The sequence below is a fragment of the Myotis lucifugus genome, unplaced genomic scaffold (genome assembly GCF_000147115.1).
Source record: "Myotis lucifugus unplaced genomic scaffold, Myoluc2.0 scaffold_2398, whole genome shotgun sequence".
Classification (NCBI taxonomy): domain Eukaryota; kingdom Metazoa; phylum Chordata; class Mammalia; order Chiroptera; family Vespertilionidae; genus Myotis; species Myotis lucifugus.
Window position 1 is genome coordinate 8913 of NW_005873446.1, and position 8212 is coordinate 17124.

General features: G+C 41.0%; 1 long non-coding RNA gene across 1 annotated transcript; it reads right to left on the reverse strand.

Annotated features, from left to right (window-relative positions):
* Positions 1-6: 6 nt before the first annotated feature.
* On the reverse strand, positions 7-1050 carry LOC106695720. Its single transcript, XR_001346748.2, has 3 exons — positions 923-1050; positions 336-433; positions 7-71 (listed from the first exon to the last, which is right to left on the reverse strand). It is a non-coding gene; the product is annotated as an uncharacterized LOC106695720 (long non-coding RNA).
* Positions 1051-8212: the final 7162 nt, after the last annotated feature.

Genomic DNA, 8212 nt, shown 5'->3' on the forward strand with positions numbered 1-8212 from the left:
GCTTTATTCATCCTGTGGAAATGGTAGTAAGACACCAGGTTGTCCTTGGGGTTTCTTGCCACATAGATTATCTGCGGGGAGAGAAATAGCCCGTGAGGCCGCTGCGCGCGGGTTAGTGCCCACAAGCTCCGTCTGTCCATCCATCCGTCCATCCGTCCGTCTGTCCGTCTTTCGGATGCGGATCCCGGATGTGGGTGTTGGGAGGTGAAAGGCTCAGAGCCGCGTGCACGCGGTTGTTGGGAAGAGGTGAAGGGTTTTCCTTTAATAAGTAAAGAGCTTTCTGAGGAAGTAGATTGAAGACCAGAGTGTCACTCAGAGCTCCTGTTGCTCTTTACCTGACAGTTTCTCTCCAGGAAAGACGGAGGCAGCAGTTGGAAGGGAAGGTGTGTTTTCAGGGTCCGTGGTGAGGGCATCGCATTAGCTTGTTCCAAGCCTGAAAAATGATTCTGATCATTTCCCACTATTGTTCGCTGTGCTTCACAATATGCTGCTTTCATTGTCACCACCTGAGGGCCAACTGGACAATGTCAGGCAGCTCTGTGGTCTGACCCGCGAGGATGTGTCCAACCGACGAATTAATGTTCTGGCTTGAACAATGTCTAACCATAACAAACAGCAAACCAAATAAATAAGAACCCAAATCCCAACCTGTTGACCAGAAAATCACTTAGGCTCCTCCTTGTGGAGTACAATTAATGTCTAATTAGAGGATCAACATTTAACTTCCTTCCGTATGAACAGTGACTCCATTAGAAGAGATGGCTGGAGAACAGCATGGGCCAGATACAGTTTTTTAAAAAGACAAAGTCACAAGTATATTGATATACTTGTGTGAGTGTCTAGAGTTTTGGGAGGCTATTTGATAGTCAGCATTCTGAGTCTGCATTTAGGAGTATAATCAAGTGAAGTTATTCACACTCACCCGATCCTATGGACGGGATTATCCATTCGATGAAAGGAAAACTCACATGAGTAGGTGCTCGTTGAGTTAGGTCAACATCACCTTCATTTTGTATTAAGTCCACTATCTCCTGAGTCCACGTGGTCCCTTGTTCCACAGGGAGATAGAAATGAGGAGACCATTAGGATACTGTATCCTTAAAGATGGCCAAGTGTTTGTTAGACATCTGTGTGCATTGTGAAGCCAGGTGTGTGATGGAATTAAGTAAACGTCATTCTTTATACCTTGTTTTACCATAGTATGATTTTTATGAAAAAGCTCCAATGTGAAGTAGACTTATGTGCAGTTCATTGTTTCCTGCCACAGCTATTCACTGGGCTGCTGTCCTGTTGACTGAGCTGCATTGTTCCTTAGTGTTATAATATGTTATGGTCATAAGAAAGCCCCTCTAATGTGTGGAAATAATTACTGTGTGAAATGTTAGCTGTGTGAAGACCCCAATACTCTGTAACTTCCAAAATGTGGTGAACACCCCACTATCTTGATGTGAATACCCTTAAAGTGTAAACACCCTGCTCCTAGCATAAGACACACCGTCTGGCCCACACTGATAAGACACAAGTTGTTTACTACTGGCTATATAAGCACCAGATTTTTCTTCAGTGAACGTTTCCTGCCTGATGAGAGGTGGACTCCACGTGAGACTCCGTGGACTTTCACTCCGTGAGACGAGCCCCTGACTGACTGCTGTGCTGTATGAGCCTGACCCAACTGTGGCCACCTGTCTGTCTCCATCTTCGTCGTCCGTCTTTCGGTGTGCATTGCCTGGTGGCCTTTGCTGGAGCCTAGGACCCACTAGGAATAAGTAAATAAACCCTGTGTGATTGCATACTAATTCTGTCTTGTGTGTTCATGTGTTCTGGTTCGGCTCAACTGTCTAGGTTTGAAGTACCAGGGATAGGCTATTATTGTTGACCCCTGGTCATCTGCACATGTCCCACTAAATCTAGACAGATAACTAATTAATTGGGGCATAATTGGGATAATTGGCGTAGCCAGCAGGATTCCAAAACAAATTTCTCTGCAGCGCAGGCGGATAATTATTTAAAATTGTCAAAAACACTCAGGTTACCAATGAGATCAAAGAAGAAATTAAAAACATCCTGGAAACTAATGACAATGAAAACACAACAATCCGAAACCTATGGGACACAATGAAAGCAGTCCTCAGAGGGAAGTTTATAGCTCTACAGGCCTACCTCAAAAAACAAGAAAAAATGGTAGTAAATCATCTAACTCTACAACTCAAAGAATTAGAAAGAGAGCAACAAGAAAAGCCCAGAGTGAGCAGAAGGAAGGAGATAATAAAGATCAGAGCAGAAATAAATAACCTAGAGACCAAAAAAACAATACATAAGATCAATGAAACCAAGAGCTGGTTCTTTGAAAGGATAAACAAGTTTGATGAACCTCTAGCCAGGCTCACCAAGAAGCAAAGAGAGAGGACCCAAATAAACAAAATCAGAAATGATAGAGGTGAAATAACAACAGACCCCACAGAAATACAAATGATTGTTAAAAAATACTATGAACAACTCTACTCCAACAAACTAGACAACCTGGAGGAAATGGACATATTCCTAGAAAAATACAACCTTCCAAAACTGAATCAGGAAGAATCTAAAAATCTCAATAGGCCAATAGCTATGGAAGAAATTGAAGCAGTCATCAAAAAGCTTCCAGCAAACAAAAGCCTAGGGCCAGACGGCTTCACAGGGGAGTTTTACCAAACATTCAAGGAAGAACTAAAACTTATCCTCCTCAGACTACTACAAAAAATTCAAGAGGAAGGAACACTTCCAAGCTCATTCTATGAAGCCAGCATCACCCTAACACCAAAACCAGATAAAGACAACACAATGAAAGAGAATTACAGGCCAATATCCCTCATGAACATAGATGCCAAAATCCTCAACGAAATCCTAGCAAATCGGATCCAGCAGTACATCAGAAAGATCATACACCATGACCAAGTAGGATTTATCCCAGGGGTGCAAGGATGGTACAATATCCGCAAATCAATAAACGTGATACATCACATAAACAAATTGAGAGAAAAAGACCACATAGTCATTTCAATTGATGCAGAAAAAACATTTGACAAAATCCAACACCCATTTTTGATAAAAACTCTCAGCAAGGTGGGAATAGAAGGATCATACCTCAACATAATAAAAGCCATAGATGACAAGCCCACAGCCAACATCATACTCAATGGGCAAAAACTAAAACCATTTCCCTTAAGAACAGGAACAAGACAGGAATGCCCACTCTCACCATTCCTGTTTGACATAGTACTGGAAGTACTAGCCATTGCAATTAGACAAGAAGAAGAAATAAAAGGCATCCAAATTGAAAAAGAAGAAGTAAAACTGTCCTTATTCTCAGATGACATGAAATTGTACATAGAAAACCCTAAAGACTCCATCAAAACACTATTAGACTTAATAAATGAATTCAGCAATGTAGCAGGATACAAAATTAATGCCAAGAAATCTATGGCATTTCTATACACCAATAGTGAACTTACAGAAAGAGAGACTAAAAAAGCAATCCCATTTACCATCTCATCAAAAAAATTAAGATACCTAGGAATAAACTTAACTAAGGAGGTAACAGACTTATATGCGGAAAACTACAGGACGTTGAAAAAAGAGATAGAGGAACACATAAACAGATGGAAGAACATACCATGTTCATGGATTGGTAGAATCAACATCATCAAAATGTCCATACTACCCAAAGCAATCTATAAATTCAACGCACTACCCATTAAAATACCAACGGGCATATTTCACAGACCTAGAATGAACTCTCCAAAAATTCATCTGGAATAAAAAAAGACCCCAAATAGCTACAGCGATCTTGAGAAAGAAGAACAAAGTAGGTGGGATCTCAATACCAGATATCAAACTGTATTACAAAGCCACTGTTTTCAAAACTGCCTGGTCCTGGCACAAGAACAGACATATAGATCAATGGAATAGAATAGAGAACCCAGAAATCGACCAGAACCAATATGCTCAATTAATATTTGACAAAGGAGGCAAGAACATACAATGGAGTCAAGACAGTCTCTTCAATAAATGGTGTTGGGAAAATTGGACAGATACATGCAAAAGGATGAAACTAGACCACCAACTTACACCATACACAAAAATAAACTCAAAATGAATAAAGGACTTAAATGTAAGATGGGAAACCATAAAAATATTAGAGGAATCCAAACGCAACAAAATCTCATACATACGCCGAAGCAATTTTTTCACTGATACAGCTCCTAGGGCATTGGAAACTAAAGAGAAAATAAACAAATGAGACTACATCAAAATAAAAAGCTTCTACACAGCAAAAGAAACCATCAACAAAACAACAAGAAAGTCCACTGCATTGGAGAACATATTTGCCAATGTTATCACCGATAAGACTTTAATCTCCAACATTTATAGGGAACTCATACAACTTAACAAAAGGAAGATAAACAATCCAATCAAAAAATGGGCAAAGGACCTAAATAGACACTTTTCAAAAGAGGACATTCAGAAAGGCAAGAGACATATGAAAACATGCTCAAAGTCACTAACCATCTAAGAGATGCAAATCAAAACAACAATGAGGTACCATCTCACACCTGTCAGAATGGCTATCATCAACACATCAACAAACGACAAGTGCTGGAGAGGATGTGGAGAAAAGGGAACACTCGTGCACTGCTGGTGGGAATGCAGACTGGTGCAGCCACTGTGGAAGACAGTATGGAATTTCCTCAAAAAGTTAAAAATGGAACTCCCAGTGATTTGACCCAGTGATCCCACTTCTAGGAATATATCCCAAGAAACCAGAAACACGAATCAGAAAGGATATATGCACCCCTATGTTCATAGCAGCACAATTTACCATAGCGAAGATCTAGAAACAGCCCCAGTGCCCATCAGCAGATGAATGGATTAGAAAACTGTGGTACATCTACACAATGGAATACTATGCTGCTGTAAAAAAAGAAGGAACTCTTACCATTTGCAACAGCATGGATGGAACTGGAGAGCATTATGCTTAGTGAAATAAGCCAGGCAATGAAAGAAAAATACCACATGATCTCACTCATTTATGGATAATAAAGACCATTATAAACTGATGAACAAAAATAGATACAGAGGCAGAGCAGCATCGAACAGACTGTCAAACTACAGCGGGAAGGCTGGGGAGGGTTGGGGGGTGGGAGGGGGGGTAAGAGATCAACTGAAGGACTTGGTATGCATACATATAAGCATAACCAATGGACACAAGACACTGGGGGGTAGGGGAGGCCGGGGGAATGTCAAGCGGGGAAAAAAAGGAGACATATGTAATAATCTTTGTAATACTTTAAGCAATAAAACAAAATTAAAAGAAATAAATAAAATAAAGGGCCAGATGGTTGAGAACCACTGCTCAAAAAAAACAAAACAACAACAACAAAAAAACACTCAAGTTTCGGTCAGAGTATTAAGGAAACAGCCACCTAGTGTAAAGGTGATTAATCTGGCACCAAGAGAAAGCGAACTAGTCTCTAAGGACACGGGTCCGTGGTCGTCCACCGCCAGGGCCTGCCCAGGAGAGTCTGACTCCCGACTGGCTGAGGCCTGAGGGTCGCAGCAGCCTCTCTGTCCGAGCGGAGCCGAGTTGGCGGATTACAGCAACCAACCTGTTCCCAATCCGGAGACTCAATACCGGAGCTTAACCGGGTCGCCCAGGTTCAGTCCAAAATCAAAACTCCTCTTCAGATTAAGGGATTTAAATTAAAGGAAACTGAAAGTAAAAGGAAAATGAATTTTTTATGAACAAAATTTTGAAGAAACTAGTTAAAACTCTCCCTAATTTTCTAAGAAAACTAACAACTCTCCATCTAGAAACCACGTACTGCAATAGGAACACACCGCATACACAAGGATTCTGTCGGTTTGGTGGGTACGGACCAAGACTCCGCCTCACTCAACACCATGCAGAAGGTTAAAGACTTCTTCAACAAGCTTTCAAAAGAAACAACCCTGCCGAGCCTAACATACCATCAGAAAGCAAATGGAGACCGGTAGAGGACGCCCTGAGGACCAAATATAAAATCCAGACAGCCCCTGGCCTCAGCAAAAACATAGTAGATCCTAACAATCTGAGTCCAATAATACAGTGGTTCTCAACCTGTGGGTCGAGACCCCTTTGGCGGTTGAACGACTTTCACAGGGGTCGCCTAAGACCATCCTGCATATCAGATATTTACATTATGATTCATAACAGTAGCAAAATTACAGTTATGAAGTAGCAACAAAAATAATTTTATGGTTGGGGGTCACAACATGAGGAATTGTATTTAAAGGGCCAGAAGGTTGAGAACCAATGCAATAATAGAAAGAGTGCCACCACAGGAGGTAGTAGGAATATTACTACAGACAATCCATCACCTGCAGGAGGACACTGACAAGGGAAGATCACTAGCACAGAAGGTCGTTGCAAAATACTCCAGCAAGCCAGTAGTAGTAAAAAAGAAGGTAATCAGATTGGAAAATGAAGCAATCAGTAGAATGCACCTCCTTTTCAAGGCAGGAATTAGCAGAACTCAGAAAACGATTGATTAAAGGAGAATTAACGGACGTAGAGTGGCTTGTAAAAATATATGAACTTGGAGGCGACACATCTATGTTAAGTGCAGATGAACTCACAGTAGTAATAGATGCAATATAATTAGCCAAATTAAAAACAGCACTAAAGGAAATTGCAGAACAACACTCAAATACAGTAAGATCATTATGGAGCTGGATAGGAGATGCGTGCAGAAGAGCATTCTCAGCAGTGGACCTGTCTTCAGGACAGTTGTCAGAACACTGGGGTCTCTTACACAATTACAGACCCAGTTAAGGAAATGGGTGATTCTAACGAGCCTCTCTAAACCAGACTTGAACTCACCATGGGAAAATTCAGAGGTAGAAGGGATAGTCAAGGTACTAATAAGAAACTCCCAGATGGCTACAAAATGCAGCTTCGGAACCTTATCTCAGGGTCCAGCACTGCAGAGGATATTAAAAAGAAAACCCAACTGCACCAAGACCTGTTAGCAGAAAAGAAATTCGCCTTCACGGCAGAGGAATCAAAGAAATATTCATTCCCCATGCAACAGTATAGAGGACCTCTAAAGCCCTTACAAACACGCCAAACCAATCAAAACAGGCAGAATGACCAGTACAGACAAGGACAAGCTAATTACTGGAGAAGGAACAATCCGTTCTTCAAGAACAATAATCCATTCAGAAGTAATAATAACAACTCAGTCAGAGACAATAGTAATCCATTTAGAAATAATAATCCATTCAGGAATAATCAACCCACCCAGCCACAAAACCCATTCAGACAAAATGACCCTTTCGGAAACAATAACTTACTTAGAAATTGAAACTTTAAACGAAATCCCAACCCCTTCCAAAATGGACAAGGCACTAACCCCTTTAAACAAAACTCAAATCAAATCAGGGAAACTGGTAGGGCTCCCACCGACCACAGCAAGTTCGGCAGTAGGGGGCACAAACAAATTTACCCACCCCTACCCTTTGAAACCCTCCCCAACATAAATATTACAGAAACATTTCGCATGGAACATGATAATAGACCATACATAACACTACAAGTATCACTACATGGAAGTCATTTTCAAAACCACTCATTTTTAGTAGATACAGGATCACAAGTCTCTTTAATAAAAGGCACAGTAACACACAACAAAGTAGTCACAGAAGGAGTAATGGGCAACGTAATCCGAACAGCGCCCACTCCTGGACACATATAAAGGAAAGAAAATCCCAGCAACCTTTTTGATAGCACCAGAAATTCAAAACATTATAGGTATGGACTTAATCCCACAACTCTTTAGTCACATCATACATAAACCTACATTACATAACATACAGACAGTCTTAACAGCACTACAAATACCTCCATTAACATTACCAGAACCAAATACACATTCATTCACACCTCAAAGCCCTCTAAAAGGAGGACATGATGATGTAATGAAAGCACTTAAAAAACTTCTGGAAGAGGCTAAAATAGAACCAGGCAGGTCACACATTTATAACAGCCTAATCTGGCCTGTAAAAAAGCCTAACGGCACCTACAGGATCACAATAGACTATTGCAACCTGAATAAGGCCTCACCACAGACAGATGGCTGCCTGCCTGACGCACAAGAAGTAATCAATATGACCCAAAAAGCCGACCCGAAACGCA